Raw genomic sequence first — 19,607 nt, 5'->3', positions numbered from 1 at the left:
AACCTTACTTGTTTAAAGGTATGCATGAATAGGCAGTATTTGTAAGATTAGAAGATATTCCTTCCTTCAGTTGTTTAACTTCTCGACTTATGGTTCTATTGATGTAATAATTTCTTTAACCTTTTAACTGAAACACATAAGTTTGAAAGACCCACAAGAATTAGAATAAATTTTTTCCTGAATTTTTTTTTCTGCATCATAAAATACAGAACAAATACTCATTGTTTCTTTTTTACCTCTGCTTCTGATCACTCTTTGCTAAAACATAAATCTCCATTGACAATCAGCTGCAGCAGTAAAAGAACTTCTCCCATCCTGTCCCATTCTGAAGACTGAGTTGTGCCATTCAGAGCTAAATACAGATCTTTCTTTTCATGTTTCTTTAAAGATTAAATAGGAAATTTATAAATGCCTGAGACATAAATTACTCACATTAAATAAAATCACAGTAACCACCATCATTTTCCTGCTCTTTATTGCACTTTCTTTTGCTATAAAACGGTGAAGTTTTTTTGTTTACATACCTTTTGCATTCAGTATCTGTCCATTTCTGTATTAGAGATTCTTCCTTTCTCGTCTGACTTCTTTTAGAGAGATGCTCATATAGTCATAAACACACACTTTGTTCTAAACTGTATAGTATCATACATACATATGTGCATATGGCTTATAATCAACTAAAAATAGCTGCCCAACCTTATTGGCTTTTTCTGTGTGGGCATATGTTTATGAATGATTTCTATACATACAGCAGTAGCACATAATTATGAAATTACATTAGCCAAGTAGATACATTGGTAGATCCTCATGCTCCAAGTGGAAAAAGCACCAGTAGGTAGGCTTTCACTTTAAATATTTTATAATTTAGTCTTTTTCAAGTGAAACATTAGCACTAGGTTATGGACTGCACTCAAAACCACAGTTAATCTGTGATCTAAATAATTATTCTTTTCATGAAGAGCATCTGATATAGCCACAAACACCACAGTGTTAATGCAATAGGAATTAAATTGTCAATTGATATCGATGACCCTCTGAACTTAATGTGAAATAGCATCTGTACACTAAATCCATGTAAGTCAAAACAGCTGCAGTGCAAGAGACAGAGACTTTTCCAAGGCCCTTCCAACTTCCATACAAAATAAATTCCATCGTTTTCATACAAAGAGTGTTCTTCTGTTTAGTTTATTCATTTTATTTGGTATTTCCTATGACAATTGGCTGTGATGTGGTCTCTAACAACTTCCTCAGACATTGTGTGTACTACATCTGATGATTATAGAAGAGTCTTAAATCATAGGAATCTTAAGAATTAGCATTCATGAGCCAGATCTAGAAGAGCATGCACCTTTACACTTTATGATACGTAAAACTTGTTTAGGAATGTAAATTCATATAGTTTAGTTACATGTATTTCAGACGTGCAGACTTCAGAACAACAAAATAAAACTGATTTTGATTAACAATATGAAAATGTGTGTTGAGACACTCCACATTTACTAGTGCTTTTTTATTCTCTCACTTTAAGGTGAAGAAGAAAAATGTCCAAGGTGAAAATCATACTTGATGTATAACTAAATTGAAGAGAAATATTAAGTGGCTTTTTCTGAACATGTACTAGAAAGTGGTTGCCTACTAGATTAATTTTAAGGAGTTTCTTTAGTTAACAGATTTGCAGTCTAGCACCATAATAGTTCAGTTCAAATTCACTGAATAAACGCACATAGAGCACTCATCAGTGATTCAGGTAGTTAGAAAAAAAAATGGGAATGTTAGAAAAAGCTGTCCAAAATAAAAACTTAAAAATACCCTCTTTACATACATACAAACAGATAAGTAATAAGTATATGTCACTAGGATTTTGTATACATGTAGTATATATTTTTTCTGTACTATAGCAGCAATAACAAACAAAACTTAGAGATTCTCCTAATAGAGTATTCCTGTATTGCAGATGAGAAATTTTAGAGAACACTATTTAGTGACTTTCCCAAAACATTGGAATCAATTTTGAATCTTAGAACTTAGTTTCAAAGTCTGAGATTCTTTTTAGACTATCCTACAGAACTTTTCCTATTTGATAAATAGATACATTCTATGCTGCCAACCTAACTATAAGTCATGCTCCTCTCTGGAGGAACTTACAACTGAGATGGCATTTTAAGTCTGTGTTATCTGTGCCTACATGTCAACATATGCATTTATGTGCTGTACTGAGATAGAAAACTGTTGAATGCCATCTTGCTTCATTCTCAGCCTTTCACCAAGGACTTACAAGTACTTCTTGGCTAACTGCCTTGCCACAAATATAAAAAACACACTTTTCTTTGTGTGAACCATTCTAACCATCTGGGTTTTTTTCCCCCCCAGATATTCTTACATACAATTCTTAGGTGGATCCCATTTGGGTAGAATTTACTTATGGTTTATGACATCCTATTCACAGTTATGTGATCACATATAAAAAGATAGACACAGCAAAGCAGCTAAAACCCAACACATTATTTGAACAAACACTGAAGGTATTCACTTTGCTATTGTCTATATCACCGAGACTCTAAAATTTTTTACAAATAATAACAATTATTATTTAATGAGCATACTAAATATATGTCCAGATCCATGGTAACCCAAGAGATCAGAAAAGTTCCAAGGGACCCAATACAATCTCTTCTGCAAATAATACAAAGGTAATAGTAATTCATACATATTTTAGGCATTCAGATCGTGTATCAGACACACTAAAACTGTTCCTAAGGAACTATTCCATCCTCAGACCAAAAAGGAGTGCCTTTTAAAAATGTCCACAAGGCATATTTTTGCCTTAAAAAATAGAAACAAAGCTAATAAATTACATTTTAGAACTCTATTTAAAGACACTCATGGAGAGACTTGTGCGAGCAGAACTCAGAAAATTCAAATATGGTAGTAGAAACATAAATGTAAGAGGGGTGTAATTCATGCCATTATACCTGTTTGAAACAATTTGTGTGAGTTAAGGATAGAGTGCCAGCATAAACTTTGAATTTATTAGCTTTTGTTGCTTTAAATCAGACCCTTCACATTATTTAAACATAGTTTTTGTATTTAATATTCGGAATGATAGAAAACATACATTTGGTTGCAGATAGATACATAATTCATGTTGGTAGAAAGCATACCTTATAACACTTAAGTGGTTTATTAAACTTGTTTCATCTGATATGGGATAAATTCTATAATTGACAGCAAGTCATAGGCAGATCATACATTTATCATATTTAAGATTACCTTATATCCTTATGTTATAGAAACATATTCTGCTTTAGCCTCTCATGGGTTTGGGGTTGTTTTCTTCTCTTGGAGAGAAAATGCATGAAGTATGTTTTTGTTGTTTAAAAATTACTTAAACCTGAACTCCAACATGAAATTAGTTTAGTGTCCTCAGCTCAGTCCCTGGCAGATATTTGAGTCTATTAGGAAAACTGCCACACATACTTTGGCACCAGTCAATAGAACCAGCAGCCACTGATCTAAAGAGACCTAGGCAATGAGTCTGAGGGGGTTGAATGCCATCTTATTATAGGGACCATGCAATCTTGAAGTTAGAAGGGGGGTCATATTGTGCAGGGAGATTATTTCTGTACTCCTTGCTCCCACTCAAGCTTATAGTTCATAAGGGAGTTATTTGAAATTACTCCACCTATTTGATGAGGAGGGATAGAAAAAAAAAAAAGAGGATTGCTCTCTTAGACAGTGGATTCTACTCAAATATAGAATTTTCTTTCATGTCATTTCTATTATCTGTATAGCTTTACCAATATGGACTGGGAGGAGCCTTATTGTGCAGCAGGCTACGGCTAGACAGTATTTTTACAAGCATTATGACATTTAACATTTCATTCATCTGCATCATAATGGATTGAAATGTTAAGAGCTAGCGATAATTTATTTGACTCTTTGCTCCTGCTCTTGGCTGTTTTCTTGGTTTGGAGAGACAGGTGTCTGCCAGGGAAAGCTGGAGCTTCCCTTGGAATGGAGAATGTGAACCCTCTCCCTCCAAATTATTATAATCTCTTGAATATCTCTTTGTCTGAAAGCAATTAACAGCTTTCAGACAAAGATATGGGAATGGGAATAATAGTTCTTTACTAGAACTGTTACTTACTTGTTCTTTGCTATTAAAAATACAAATGTAGTAGTACCAAAAAAACCCACCAAAACACTGAGCAAGCAAACAAACAAACAAAATCTTAGAAACCCTGACAGAGTCAGAAATATGACCTGACACCCTGTTGGTCAGGGTGTTGGAAGCAGTCCAAATAAATCTTCCTGGCATGACAGATGTGGTTCTGTTAGAGTAGAGACAATCCGTGGAAGGGTCCAGTGGTGGTGAGATGGGTCCGGTCTCCCTCTGGGAATCCAGTGGAACACAGGCTGCCTTGGTGTCCCTGGGTCTCAGTCTTTATCCAGGTGGGAATGGTTGGCTCCTCCCCACTGGGTGGAGCATCTCACAATGGGAGGATGCAATGTGTCAGTCACTGGTGAGCCTTAATGGTCCATTAAAAGCAGGTATCCCTCTGGAGGGAGGATGGATCATGGAAGAGAAGAGGGACATTGCTCCACCTGGTTTTAACAGTTGGCCCATTATCAGAAGGCATCCACTTTCTTCCGTCCTGGAGTTACGAAGAATGTATTATATAAGAGATAAAGAAATAACACCTCCCCAACTGGTTTCAACAGATGGAGATAGAATACACATTTTTGGTTACATATTGCAACCCAAGACAGCTGTTGATAACGATAAAACAGTATTTTAGTATGGAAGTTCTAATGCTAATAAGACATATCTAAATTAAGTAAATGGGTCAAGGTGACTAAAATACCATAATGATTATGCTACAGCAGGGGCTAACACTTGTATTTTTTAAAGAATGGATGAAGGTAGACTATTAGGTATGTAAATTCAACTAGTATCTTTTTCTTTCACTGTTTTTATTTTTTTTTTGGAGTTGCACCAGGTTGGAATAATGTTCATTTAAGAGATTTTTTTTTATCAAGGAAAGATAAAAGCTGTATAAAACAGTGAAAGAACATCACAGTTGGGCTATACGAGTAATATTTCTCTTGATTGTAGTATTTGTACCAGGTACCATTTTTCTTCATTTTTCCCAGAAAGAAATGACTTATTTAGAGAAAGGCCCCAAGAAATTTTTTTAAAGTTTGTTAGAAGCTACAAAATAAAGAAGGCTTTGAGAATCATCAAATGAACAAACTATCATAACTAATCATAAATTCTGTTTGGATACATATTAGTGTACAGATATCTGCTACCTGATTGTTTTCCTTTGAGTTTATGCTATTTCCATCCTGTGAGTTTTTATTTGACTAGTACCTCATTGCATCTCTGCAAAACCAGGTTACTCTGGTTATAAATATGATGCATTTACTGCCTTTCTGGACTTCAAAGTACAGCCATTTTCAGAGATAAGGTGCTTGGATTGCAAGAGAGTAATTGAGTTTGGTGTTGCTTTTCTATTCATGTCTAAGACTTTGAATAGATACAGGGGGCAAAAACTTGGACACTGTTAACAAATTATTTTGTAAGGAAATAATAAGAATGTTAATGGTAAAGTTGTTAGTAGAGCTCTTGTGACAGCAGTATTTTTTTTCACATTAGTAACTTTATAGACAAAATGGATGACTTAGGAATCTAAATTTTGTGAAAGTAGGCTCAGACTTCAGGTAAACATTCATCTTCTCTGTTAAATATTTTTTAATTGTAAGATTATAATATTCTCATATTTTTGAGACATTATGCAATGATTTGCAGTTTTCTCTGATAGATACCGAATTAATCAGTGCAACAGAATAAGATTTTAGACTCTTCTCTTAATGATCCATCAAAACATCATTCAAAGGGAGTTTGACCCTCAAAGAAATCAAGATTCTTAGGAAAATGTCAGAGTGAAATCTATGGAAACACTTGTTTCTTTTCACACTGTATGAAATGAAGATGATGTTCATAATCAGAGATGTGAGAGGCAAGGGGATAGACCATTAAATAAAGAAATGGCCCATTTGCATTGGGACATTTCAATGGTACCATTCAGGGTTTGAGTAAGGAGGTTACTTGAGACAAAGATCTTGAACAAGGGACCTTGTTGGCTGTGAGGTGTGACTGGCTGAGTGACAAGTGGAAAGAAGCTTGTGTCAGTAGGGTGGAATATTCCAGCTGAAGCAAAGAAATAACAAGGTTACAGCCCTAGATTCCTCAGTAAAGAATTTACAGTCCTCAGAAAATATGTCCAGCTGTGATATTGTTCCTTCAGAGCACTAAAAGAAAAGAGAAAATTTACATCTATTAGACAGATGAAAATTGTCAAATTTATTATCCTCCCAAAGCAGACAATCTTTTTTTCGCTTTAAAATAAGAACTGATGTAAAGATTAAGATAATCCTAATTTTTTTTTTCCCAGAGATTAAATAAATATTTTGCAAAAAATGTATGTTTAGAAACTTTTTACCATTGTAACAGCAGTTCACATAGATGATTCTTTTTGATTCTTTTCCAGCGGGACACAGAAAACAAGCTTCTTTTATACTTGCTGTTTATCCAAGAGACCTGAAAAATTAATTTTAGAAAAACAGATGCAAATCATCTAAAGCTGAGCAAATTTTACTGGCACCATGTTTCATACTGATCTGTCTTGGACTTAATTTAATGATGATAGGATCAGTCTCATGTTATTGGCCATTGGTCATGAGAAGTGAGGAAAGACCTACTTTTCTCCTCTTATTTTGATTGCAAAATGCTCAGCTAACTCTAGACTCCCAATGACCTCATGAAAAAGCAAAAATTCAGGATGATTAAAACTTTCCAGGATAGGGCCCAGATGAATATGGCTATCAGTTAATTTTACTGCAGTTATGAAATATGAATGATGACAGACCTTGTTGAATAGCTGAAGAATTATATTGAAACTTACATTCCATCATTAAGCTTTCTCCGTAAGGCATTTTACTATGGGACCTGAGAGACAGTGTAAACAGTGGTTTGATACATCCTCTCCATTGTCATAAATGTATTTGCTTTAGGACAAAGTAATTATTTTAGTAACATTCACTTTACTTTCTATTTAGCATAGGATTTTTATTGCTTTGTATATATTAAAACAGAAAACCAGAAATTACAATACTTTTAACATCTTTTTTGTAATGTAATCAGACTTTCTATGCACTCTTACTTTTCTCAGTCAGGCTATAAATCCTGAGCGTTTTTCCCTTGTGAGCCAAATTTTTCTAGCTCTACTAATCTTGATGTGTTGCTATATCAGCCTATAAAGTAATCTCTGTGGAACAAATTCCTGTTTCCCATACTCCCACATAAATGGAAAGCAATCCTATAATTATGATTATACCAAAACCAGAATTTTACCTAGTGATTTGAAAGAGCCAGGCAGGCAGTATTTGCCTTTGAACACTTAGTTTTCTTTTCGCTTTGAGAACCGCAGTCCTCTGTGTCTTAATGTGTCCCGTAGAACTGTATGAGCAGAAAAAAGTGGTAAGTAATGTTTACAACTTCCATTCTTAGCAAAGTTGTTGCCTTTCATTTCCCACTGAAGTCAATAGAAGCTGAATGTGTTGGAAGGAGAACTGGCACTAGGTCTCCACAAAGTTATGTTCCAAAGCATTACAAAACACTGATAGAAAGAGATTATTACAGTTAAGGGTAGTCAGCTAGTTAGAGCTGAAGAAGATCATATCTAATATATTTAGATGTAACAATGGTCTAGGAACTGCTGTGGAAGACCCCAAACTCTGTCAGATATGAGGAACATCAGCCCCTTTTTAAAAATCAATATACCATAGCACCCATCCAAATTGCCTGTAATACTGGAATTAATCCTTATACTAATGAAATTATCTGCCATGACTGTGCAATATGCTTCTGCTATGTAGTGTTTCAGTATAGAATGATTCTTACAAGCAAAGTCCAAGTGTAGACTAATCTAACAAGTGATTTTCAGCTTTTTGTTTTCAGTGCCTCTGGTTTTGCTGTCTCACTTAGTGGGTGCACAGAATCCAAAAATGTCACCTCAAACTTAAAAAACATCAGTTTTTTTAACAACACATGGCCCAAAATTAGGAATTTTGTATAAAATGTAGTTATTAATCAAAATTCAACTGCATTCAGTGATCACCTTCAGATCATATAAAGGACTGACTTAATTGAAGAAAATGAAAGTTTTCAGTAAAAAAGAGAACATGTAGCTACCACCTCAAGTGTGCAGTAGAGGATTTTTGAAATAAGAGAATTAACATTTAATGACTTCTAACATTTTTATATTGTAGTATATATCACTTCTGTGTAAGTTATTTTGATTTTCATGAAAATTAAAAGTTTGACTACATTACAGGTTGTCTTCTGCATAAGCATACAACTATTGCAGGATAAGAGGCAGGGAGTGAATGCTCCTCATAGCAACAGAAATGCTCTCAGATTCTATCCTGGAGACACTGACATTGTAATACAAGCACAATACATTCCTAACACTTTTTTAACATCAAGTTCCTATATAAGCTCATGCATATGTTGAATTTTTCATGCATGAACAGTAACTTTGAAGACAACGACCTATTCATATTCACAAATACAGCACACAGATAAGCACTGAAGGATGATTTAATCTTTGTCAAAGCATGAACTTTTTTTTATTTTATGAGAAAAATGGACAGTTTCATTGCAGGACTTTCCACATAAAATACACTGTTAAGGATAAATGACTGCATTATAAGTATAACCAATATTGTGCATAAGCATATAAGAAGTAGAGTATATTGTCTTATAAACTAAATATTAAAATAATGTTGGGGAAATTCTGAAGTTTTTTTCCAAAGGTTAAATTTTCACTGAATAAGTCTAAACAAGAACTTCAAACTATTACATCATTTTAAAACTGTTTTTATTTAATTCTAACATTTTCAGATTTACCTGAAAATTCCTGGCCAAAGAGAACTGTCTACATTCACAGAATCTCACAGATATGGAGAGATCTTTGTGAAAGAATCCATAATAGTTTTGTGGCTCTTAAAATGCCAGGTCTCTTTTTCTGTCTCTTTTTCATAAAAGCAGAAACCTGCAAAGATGCCTGGCAGAGATTTCCTCTAGCCATTGTATGACAAGGAGCAAGACACTAGACCACTGCTAGCCCTCAAAGGGGCTGAGATTGGCAAGAGGTGAGGAATATTAAAATTTAGTACTTTCACTACACAGTCTTCAGTGTCTTTTAAGTGCTCTGTTTTCATAAGACCATTAGAGCTGTGCTGCCACCAGCATGTAAAAATCCTCTGGATTTTGAAAAATACCAGTACAAAGTCTGTCCTTCTGTGTTGCACTGGAGATGGCCTTTTTACCTTTCTCTTAATATATTTCTGTTCACAGAGGCAGCAAGCTGATTTTCTAGGAAATTTATTTTTAAATGTTTTGTTTATCCTGTATACACAAAATTTTCCCCTACGTTTCTAAAGCAAAACTTTGGGTAAAATATTTCATCATAGCAATCAGAAAGTCATCTGGTGAACATGGAAAATTTTAGATAGCCACAGATTGTATCAGGATAATTATTCAAGCTTGTGCTAAGAGGTATCTAATTGTTTTACCTCTCCATAGGACCCAACTGAATCAGCACAGCATGTATGTACCCAAAAGGAGAGGCAGAAAATGCTATTTTCCTCTGTACTCTGTCAGGACAAAATGAGAGAGAACAGTATCAATTCATGTAAACCATATCTTTCAGTGATGAGAAATACTCACATATAGTATCTTCTGGCAGATTACCTGGAAACACTTGTTGCTTAGGCTGAAGTTCCTGTCATAACTGGAGATACTGCTGGAGGCAGAGATTCTGGTGAAAAATCTCTAGTAGCCAAGCCATACCATAAAGACATGTCATAAACCTTTACAGGCTGCTGTGTTCTGAGGTACAACCCTCATCACTGTACTCAGAAGATCTGTATGCTTAGATACCCACTGTATACATTTTATCCCACAGCAGTGCATATTTTTAATAGTAAGTCAGTGTGGCTGAAAAGGACAGCAACTTTTCAGGGATATATTTGCAGGCCTAACAAAATACAGAAATGGAGTGCAGCCAGCGCAGTCAATTTAAACTCTACTGAAAGTCCAGTCTGCTTATTCCCAATTTCCTGCCTCACCCTTCTTGTCTGTATGACTCTGGCACTCATGTGGACTCACAGTCAGATGCACACAAGACTCTTAAGGAGTGCCCAGGTAAGTGATCCTTTGCCTCATACATGTGTTTAATGTAGCAGCTCTACTGCACTAGAATAATGATAGAAAGCTCCTGACACATAGAACGCCACAAACTGCCAGATCTAACTATTTTAACCCTGAACCGGGCTTCAGACTGTGAATTTGGATGCCAGTTTCTCTGTGCTTTGGAGTACAATTCAGTGCAGACAATTGTCAAAGGAGGCTTCAGGCAGCACTTAAAGGAAGAAGAAGGAGTCTCAGGTGATGGGGGTATCAAACCCTTACTTCAGAGGAGCAGCTGGCGCCTGGAGGGACTGAATCATGAAGATGTTATTGTTAAATCAAGGCAAAGGCAATCTCCTTAGGACAAAAATTTGGGGTTTTCTGCAGTCAGCTTCACTTCTCCATTGTGAAAAGGACTGCTTCATCTTCAACACAACCAAAACCTGAGTGGAGCTCCCTGCTCCTGCTTCTTTGGTCAGGGCTTTTAAGAGTTTAATTTTCAGTGACCACTTCCTCCAAAATTCAGCCGCACTGCCTATGGAATTAAAGATTTGTAAATGGAAGGAAAGAGCTAAGCAGAGCCTGAGGGAAACACTACAGCTCTTACCAGTAGATCAGAGGGTGGAAGTGTGTGACTCAGGTAGGAATTCCAACTTAATCCAACCTCCCACTCAAAGCAGCAGAGTATGGGAACCTCCTGCATTACAGAAGGTCTATGTCAGGAATGCACACTTTTATTTCTTTTCCTCCTACAGTGGGATAGTGAAGAAGATTTGCCTTCCTTTTTCTTCAACAAAATACCAGTGAAAATAAACCAAACAGGCATTTTAGAAAACAATTTCCAGCCTACAGCCTACCAAGAATACATTTATAGTTTTTGCAGGAATTCTGAACTACATTAGTTATAATTCACATTATAATTCCTTTAATATTTTGATGAGTAATGGAAAAATATTTTGAGATGTTACGTATCTTTATTAAGATTGTGACTTAGGTCAGACAGGAGTGGCTGCACAACCATACACTATGGGCCTACATTTTCTTTATTTGGCAATGTGGCTCTAGTCTGTGGTCTTCTAGTCTGAAAATCCTATATATTCACAGAACACAGAACTCTACATCATATATGGATATCTGATGAAAGTTTATAAAAAATTTAATGGTGGGGGCGAAACAAATTGCGTTTTCGCATTAAGTAACAATGGTGTGTCCTGGTTTCGGCCAAGGACAGGTTAATTTTTCACAGCAGCCAAGAGGAGGAGGGGCCTGAAGTCATGTTGCCAGGGCCAAGACCCTCAGGTTGTTTGGTACCATCTTACATCACTGCTGGGGTGAGGGAAAGGTTCTCTCACTTCAGGAAAAAAGGGTATCACTGATAAGGGGAACAAGTGTGGCTTGCACAGGGTCCATTTGTCATTGTTATATTTCCCCAGGCCTGGCGAGCATTTTGCATGTAAATGTCCTGCTCTTTTTACATTTTTTTTATTTTTGTTATTGCTGTTACTGTTTGTTTTCTTATCTCATTACATTTTCCAGTAAATTGTTCTTACCTCAACCCATGATCCTTGTCTTTTTTGCCTCCAGGTCTCCTCTCTGGCCACCCATAGGGGCAAGAGGGGTGTGGGAGGGGGAGTGAGTGTCAGCGTGGTTTTGGTGGGAGAACTAAATTGAGGAATACTCTTCCAAAACCCCAACCACAGTGTTGTCTCCTAACCCTATGGCAGTCAAATTTCATGTGGATCTGGACTAGTTGCCTTAGAAATTCTGTATTTCAGAACTGAATTGGTATCCAGTGGAAGTTAGGGGACCATCAGCTGTTTTGTGTAGAATGGGCCTTGTTCTGTGTTTCTGCAGTTCAGCAATAACTGCTTTTACAGATGATAGGACACGGAACCTGAGAGACCGACCACCTGATGCTGGGTATCATATTTTATGGTTTTGTAGTCTGGAGGGCTCCAGGAAGGGAGAAGATTACATGCTACAGCCTAGCCAAAATTGACCTAAGGTACAGTATTTCCTCGCTCCTTTTAAGGACATTGTCTGAAATTGGATATGTTTCTGAATTTTATTATGAAAGAGGAATGCATTTCATTGGATAAAATAATATTTTCAATTTATTTTATTTTTATTAAATTAAATTTCTTATTTTTTATTTTAAATTAGAATAAAACAAAATACTTAATAAATTTAATTTAATTAAAAAAAAAATGTTGCTACTGGAGTGTTGTATCACTCCGTCAAAAACAAATTCCTTCCTAATTTTGACCATCATTGGAACACAGAAAGATGAAAATGGAATTCTTACACTGTTTAGGAATTACCCAGTATTAAAAAATAATGGAATCATTTTAGGCTGGAAAAGCCTTTAAGTTTATCTAGTCTGACCCATCACTGCCACGTTTCCTAAGCCATGTCCCTAACCACATCTTTCAAATACCTCCAGAGATGGTAAGTCAACCACTTCCCTCAGCAGCCTGTTGTAATGCTTCATAACCCTTTCCATGAAGAAAGGGTTTTTCTCAAGTCTCATATACACTTCCTGTGGAGCAACTTCAGGGTTTTCCCCTGTCCTGTCGCTGGTTGCCTTGGAGAAAAGCAACCCCTACCTTGCCACAACCTCCTCTCAGGCAGTTGCAGAGAGCAGTAAGGTCTCCTCTGAGCCTCCTTTTCTCCAGGCTAAACACCCCCAGCTCCCTCAACTACTCCTCACAGAACTTGTGCTCCAAAAATTCTCCAGCTCCGTTGCCCTTCTCTGGACATGCTCCAGCAATTCAATGTCTTTCTTGTAATGAGAGGCCCAAAACTGAACACACAGCTTGATATGCAACCCCACCAGTGCCAAAAACAGGAGGAATGATGAGTGCCCTGGTCCTGCTGGCCACACTATTGCTGATACAAGCTAGGATGCTGTTGCCTTCTTGGCCACTGCACACACTGGCTCATGTTCAGCCACTGTCACCAGCACTCCCAGGTCCTTTTCTGACAAGCAGTTTTCCAGTCACTCTGCCCCAGCCTGTGGTTCTGCTTGAGGTTAATGTGACTCAAGGGCAGCACCTGGCACTTGGCCTTTTTGAACCTCATACCATTGTTCCTGGCACATTGATCTAGCCTGTCCAGATCCCTCTGCAGAGCCTTTGAAGCCCCAGCAGATCAGCACTTCTGCCAGTCTTGGTGTCATCTGCAAACTGACTGAGGGGGCACTCAATCTCCTCGTGAATGAAGATATTAAACAGGACTGGCCAGTGCTGAGCCCTGGGGTGTCCAGTGCTGATAGCTGGATGTTTACCTCCATTGACCACTGCTCTCTGGGCCCGGCCGTGCAGCCGCTTCTCAACCCAGTGAAGGTGCTCCTGTCCAAGCCTGGGCTGCAGCTTTTACAGGACACTGCTGTGGGAGATGGTGTCAAAGGCCTTGCTGAAGTCCATGTGATTGATCATCTACAAGATGGGTCAATTCTCCATATCCACTAGATGGGTCACTTCCTCATAGAAGGAGATCAGGTTGGTGAAGCAGGACGTTGTGTCTGCGTTTGACAAACCTGGGCTGGTGGGGCCCGACCCCTTGATGTCCTGCATGTGCTGTGTGGTGGCACTCAGGGTGATCTGCTTCATGACCATCCCTGGCATCGAGGTCAGACTGACAGGCCTGTAGTTCCCTTGATCCTTTCTCCAGTCCTTTTTGTAAATGTGTCCCATTTCCAAACTTCCTGTCACTATCAGGATTACCAATCCTGGAAACTGGTAGTTTCCAAACTACCAGTCACCTGGTACCTGTCCAGTTAGCCAGAACATTTGGTTAATGATGGAAAGTGGCTTGTGAGCACTTCCATTAGTACCCTCAGTACCCCTGAAGGGATCCCATCCAGCCTCAGAGACTCGTGTGTGTTAAGAAGTACACCAGGTCACTAGGTCAATTTCCCCTTGGAGTATGGGGGCTTCATTCTGCTCAATTCCCATCTTCCACCCAGGGGGCTGGGTACCTCGAGGACAACTGATCTTGCTGTTAAAGACTAAGGAAAAGAAGGCATTCAATACCTCAGCGTTTTCCTAATCCCTTGTCATTCTGTTATACCACCTGGCCCCCTTCAACAACCAATAGCAGATGGACATACTTCTTGGCCCTCTTTTGTAGTGAATGGGTGTGTTGTAGAAGAAATTTTGGTTGTCTTTTATGGCAGTTCTAGTTGGTCTTTGGCCCTTCTAATTTTCTCCCTGCATAATTCATGACAGCCATATTTTTAGTCCTGCTTAGCTGCTTGTCCCTTCTTCCAAAGGTCATAAACTCTCCTTTTCCTCCTGAGTTCAGCCTAAGCTCTGTTTAGCCAAGCCAGTCTTCTTCCCAGACAGCTCTTCTTTCAGCACATGGGGACAGCCTGCTCCTGCACCTTTAAGATTGTTTTCTTGAACAATGATCAGCCTTCCTGCACTCCCTTGTCCTCTTGGGACCACATCCCAAGGAAGGCTATCAACCAGCCCTGTAAACAGGCCAAAGTCTGCCCCCTGGAAGTCCCAGGCAGCAGTTCTGGCAGCTCTGCTGACTGCCCTCCTTACAGCTCTGAGAACAGAAAGCTCTCGTGGTCTCTGTGCTCAAAATGGCCTCTGACCACCACATCTCCCCCTAATCCTCTGTTTACAAGCCAAGGTGGGCACCTTGGCTGGCTTCCTCACCCATTGTGTCAGTAATATCAAGGCACGTTCCACTCAGTTCAGAAACCTCCTGGGCTGTTCCCTTTACTGCTGTGTTGTATTTCCAGCAGGTATCTGTTATGTCAGAGGCCCCTATGGGAACAAGAGTCAGTGATTTTATGGCTTTTCCCAGCTGCTTGTAGAATATTTCATCTGCCTCTTCATCCTGTTCGGGTGGTCTATAACATATTCCTGCCAGGATATCTGTCTTGTTGGCCTTCTCTCCAATGCTTATGCATGAACACTTGACCCTATCATCACCCTATCAATGAGCTCTAGACATTTGAAGCACTTCCTAATATATAGGGCTGCCTCACATTTGCCTTGCTTATCCTTTCTGAAGTGTTTAGAGTGACCCACTGCAGCAGTTGAGCAAGGCCCCATGTTTCTGTGGTGGCAGCTATGGCATAACTTTTGTGCTGTACAGTGGCTTCCATCTTCTCTCTTGCCCATGCTGCACACATTGGTATAAATGCACTTGGACTATTAATCCCCCCTCTATCTTTTTGGGTGCAGAAGGCATAATTTCTATGTGATTCTTCTCGTGCTGTGGTTTGTAACATATCAATAACACCTGTGTCTTCGCTGCTGCATGGGTCTCCATCTTTTGCCTCCACTGAGAGTGCGGACTGAAGGAACTCACTAGCACACAGTCCCTCAAACATTGGCTTGCTGTCCCCAGGCCTCTCCTGTGCTTGGGGTTTATTCCTTTCCTCTTTTGAACCTAGTTTAAAGATCTCTCATTGAACCTTGCTAACTCCTGTGTAAAGATCTTTGAGAGAGGTATCACCACCTGGCCTGGTGTCATATAAATAAACCCATCAAAACCACCAAAAATTCTGCCAGTGACACCAGTCTTGAAGACATGTGTCAATCTGGTAGCTCTTCCTGTCTCTTCTCTCATCATTCTCTGCAACTGGAAGGATAGAGGAGAACATACTTTTGCTTCTGATCTCTTAACCAATCACCTCAAGGCCCTCACATCTCTTTCATCATGGCCTATTTAAAAATTAATGCCATACCAGGGTAGGAAGCTTTCTCTTCACATCTTTAACCTCTGCCCCAAAGGATGAGGGAAGTTAAGAAGTGGGCCCGTTGTACATATTGGGTCCTCTGTTTTTCAGGAGTCTTCTGTGACAATGATCCATCCATTATTTTTTCTTCATGGAAGCAGTTTTAATGCTGCGTGTAGTGGGCTGACTAAACTTTGACATTTCCACGCTAGATAAACCATCATGATCATTCTTCAGATCCACTTGCAAAGTCTCACACCTCATGCCAGGGTAGCTGGGAAGGTGGGATAGACAATTTGAGTTATTAGATTAAGTTAATGATCACTTCAATTTCCAAAAGGGGGTATTGTGCACCTTCAAAGCTATTCTCTTGTGCTTTTGGAGAAGGATTTGCTGAGCTCTTCTTCCTGGTTTTCAGTGACATGTAAAAATGGCTCAAAGCTGTGTCAGGGAAGTTTCAGGCTGTACTGAGTGACTGATCAAACACTGGAATAGACCACCTGGAGAGGTGGTCAATACCCCAAGTCTGTCAATATCTAAGAGGCATTTGGACAATGCCCTTAATAATGTGCTTCATCTTATGGTCAGCCCTTATATTGTCACAGAGATGGACTAGGTAATTGTAGGTCCGTTCCAAAGGAACTGTTCTATAACCCAGTAATTTTATAATGCATTGAGGTGACAACAAAAGTTTTTAAGTTGTTTCTCTACATTTAAAGAAGTTTACAGTCCAGATAAAAAACATGACTGAAGTCAAGTTCTGCTTAGATCACACCTGTCATTGGATCATGGTTACATTCCACACTGAGAGTAGCTTGCTAATAGAAATGGAAGTTCAGTCTGAAGATGAAGGATAAACTGGGATGAATAGCTAAAAATGTGGGATGACTGAAGCCTGCATAAATTCATCAGAATATGCTACGATATGGCAATTAAAAGGTAGATATAGTGTTTCAGACTATCAAAGCAAAGGTGATTATTTACAGTATGGTATTCATGGAAGTATTTTGCTAGAATCAGCATCTTCTACTGAAAGTCTATTGTTTTGGGGGAGGTTGTTTGTTTGTGGTTTTTTGCATGATGATCTATTTATATATTTGCTGAGTTATTTCATAAATTATATTTTCCTCACAGAATGAAAAACTCAGCATGAACATCTGCAAACTGTGAAGAAAGAACAATGATCTATGCCAAAAATCTTTTAAAACTGTAAGCTGTAAACACTGGACTGTTTGCTTGGACCAGGAAATGAAAACAGATTGGTTAAATATTAACTGCATTTGCAGCTGCTAGAGGTAACAGGAGTTGCGGTGTTTTGAACACTAATAATTCTTAACTTCAAGCATATGAAAGAGACTACAATCTTTATGACCCAGATCTTGGATTTTTTCTTTTTAACCATGATAGATGGTGTACAGTTTAACATTTTCTTCTCTGAACTTGGATGCCATAAATTTCACTCTTTTCTCTCTCAGTTCAAGATATTACAGATATGAAGATTGCTCTACAAAATTTTTTTTCCTCCATCATGTTTTACCATGAAATGATAGTAACACAGTGGACTTCGATAATAACACATATCAATAGCATCATGTTTTAATAGTAAGAAATTGTTGAAGTTTAAAATATAACTTATTGTTGTGGAAGTAAATTAACTTTATTGAAGACATCCCACAGGAATCTGTGTTTTCCATATACAACATAGCTCCCAGAACGATTTCCCATGTATCTGTCTGACATGCTTTCTACTTGGGAAACTTGTATCAGAGAAGTAATAAAAATGTATTAGTCTATGTGATTCCTAAGCAATAATTTCTAATATTGTATGTACAGTGCTACCAATACAGTAAATTCTCCTGCTTGTGACATCTGCCTTTGGAACTTACGTGAGAACAAAGCATTTTAAGAACTCTATCTACATAATTTGTTGCTTATTTATTATGTAAAAAACCCTGTTAAATAGTTTTCCTTTCCCAAAGGATGAGTCTTTGTAGCAAGACCATAGGTTGTCAAGCCAAGGCATAGAGGGCAATCAAAACCCCCATCAGTAGTTTCTAATTACCTTGTCAAGCGTTGATACACACCATTTTACAACAGTAGGTTTAAGGCCTGATGTCTGTATTTTATTCATATGCATATAGATCAGTTCTACGCCCAATATTATTTTTCTTGGCATGTAGGTGGTATATAGCTTATTTCTTCAAGATTGTTTTGAGTGTATTATATATTTGTCCATTGCTGTAATGAGTAAATCAGAACTTGAGCATAGACATGTCACTATGTGAGAACGTTAAATTTACTTCACTCTCTCAGCACTTAGTGATAGACACAAGTTAATCTGCATTTCTTATTGCATGACCTAATTCAGCAAAGCACTTAGCTAAAGTGCTTGATCTTAAACAAACACTTTAAGTCTTTTCCTTTCAGGGATTTTTCTTTTTAAATTAGTATTCCATTTCATCAAAATAATGATATTTTCTAAACACAAACAAATAAGCTAGAAGTTTTTCAGTCTAGACTTTCTGCTGGAACTCAGCACATGACTTTGTATGTAAGATTAATGTCTTCTGTGAAGCTTTAGAGAAATGGGGTAAAACAGCCATCATCAAGCCATATGAACTATCATTTTACCACTACCACTAGGAAGAAAATAATCACCTGCCCCAGTTTAAAATGAAAGACACTGTGGCTCAAATAATGAAAGAAATAAATGTCTCATTTTGCTGGGGGGGAGCTATAATAATCTAGGACTAATCTAAAAATGTCCAAGGCATAACTCAGACATCAGCTTTTGAGTGTTTTGGAACCTATTTTATTGATTGAGGATATTCTGTACTATCAAATTTTTTTCTCTTGTTTGCAGTAAATAAAACTGGTTTCACCAAGACAGAGAAAAAATTCTTTCTTGGAATTTATCAGGACAGAATTTAGTTTTATTGTAGATATGTTTGTATGCCAAGATAATAATCAGTAAGCATGTATGTCACTTGTTCTGTGATTATATTCAGTATGACACAGAATGGTGATGAGTTTTGTACGTTTTAGAGAAGGCCACTTTAAAGGCAGCTACAGAGATGACAGAGGCTCTCACTTCTCCTGGAGCTTCATGGAGAAAACAAGGGTCAGTAGATATAAATTGCATGGAGGGAGGCTTTATTTTGACAGAAGATTTTTTTTTTCAGTGATATATTGTTCAATGGAACAACCTCCCCAGGGACATGGTGAATTCTCCATCCCTGGAAGGTTTCTTTCAAGATATGATTGGACAGGATGCTCTGTATTCCAGCCTCCCTTTCCCATGATGATCAGGAGACCTTGGCCCTCCCAGCCTGGGCTGTTCTGTCATTGTATGATTAGAACTAAGACAAACTCGTAAACTTCTAGAAAGCAGGTATTTCTTTCTTTGTATAGTGACTAAGGTTTTATAAACGTAGACATTGCACAAGCTCTTATTTCAATGCTCTCTTGTAAATACCATATACTGAAAAATTCTAGACACCATTGCACAATTTGATGTATGTCTGCCACTTGCATAGGAATTTTCCACAGTATACCATTGACTGTGAACTGTGACCCACAGTAAAGAAAGGCTAACCTGTAATTAAGAAACTTGGTACATAATTAGATTTAACACAGTACTTATTGTATGAT

The 19,607-nt window shown here is 37.9% G+C and overlaps 1 long non-coding RNA gene across 1 annotated transcript in view; it reads right to left on the bottom strand.

Annotated features, from left to right (window-relative positions):
- Positions 1 to 475: 475 nt before the first annotated feature.
- LOC134564684 (uncharacterized) overlaps positions 476 to 19,607 on the bottom strand; it is a 48,755-nt gene continuing 29,623 nt past the window's right edge. The window contains exons 2-5 of the long non-coding RNA XR_010083610.1: positions 9,643 to 9,723; positions 7,418 to 7,522; positions 6,507 to 6,604; positions 476 to 6,315 (exon numbers count right to left, since the gene is read on the bottom strand). This is a non-coding gene — a long non-coding RNA (uncharacterized LOC134564684). The remainder of the gene's footprint in view (positions 6,316 to 6,506; positions 6,605 to 7,417; positions 7,523 to 9,642; positions 9,724 to 19,607) is intronic.

This window comes from Prinia subflava, chromosome Z (assembly GCF_021018805.1).
Source record: "Prinia subflava isolate CZ2003 ecotype Zambia chromosome Z, Cam_Psub_1.2, whole genome shotgun sequence".
Lineage (NCBI taxonomy): Eukaryota > Metazoa > Chordata > Aves > Passeriformes > Cisticolidae > Prinia > Prinia subflava.
This window is presented reverse-complemented; position numbering and strand designations above follow the sequence as displayed.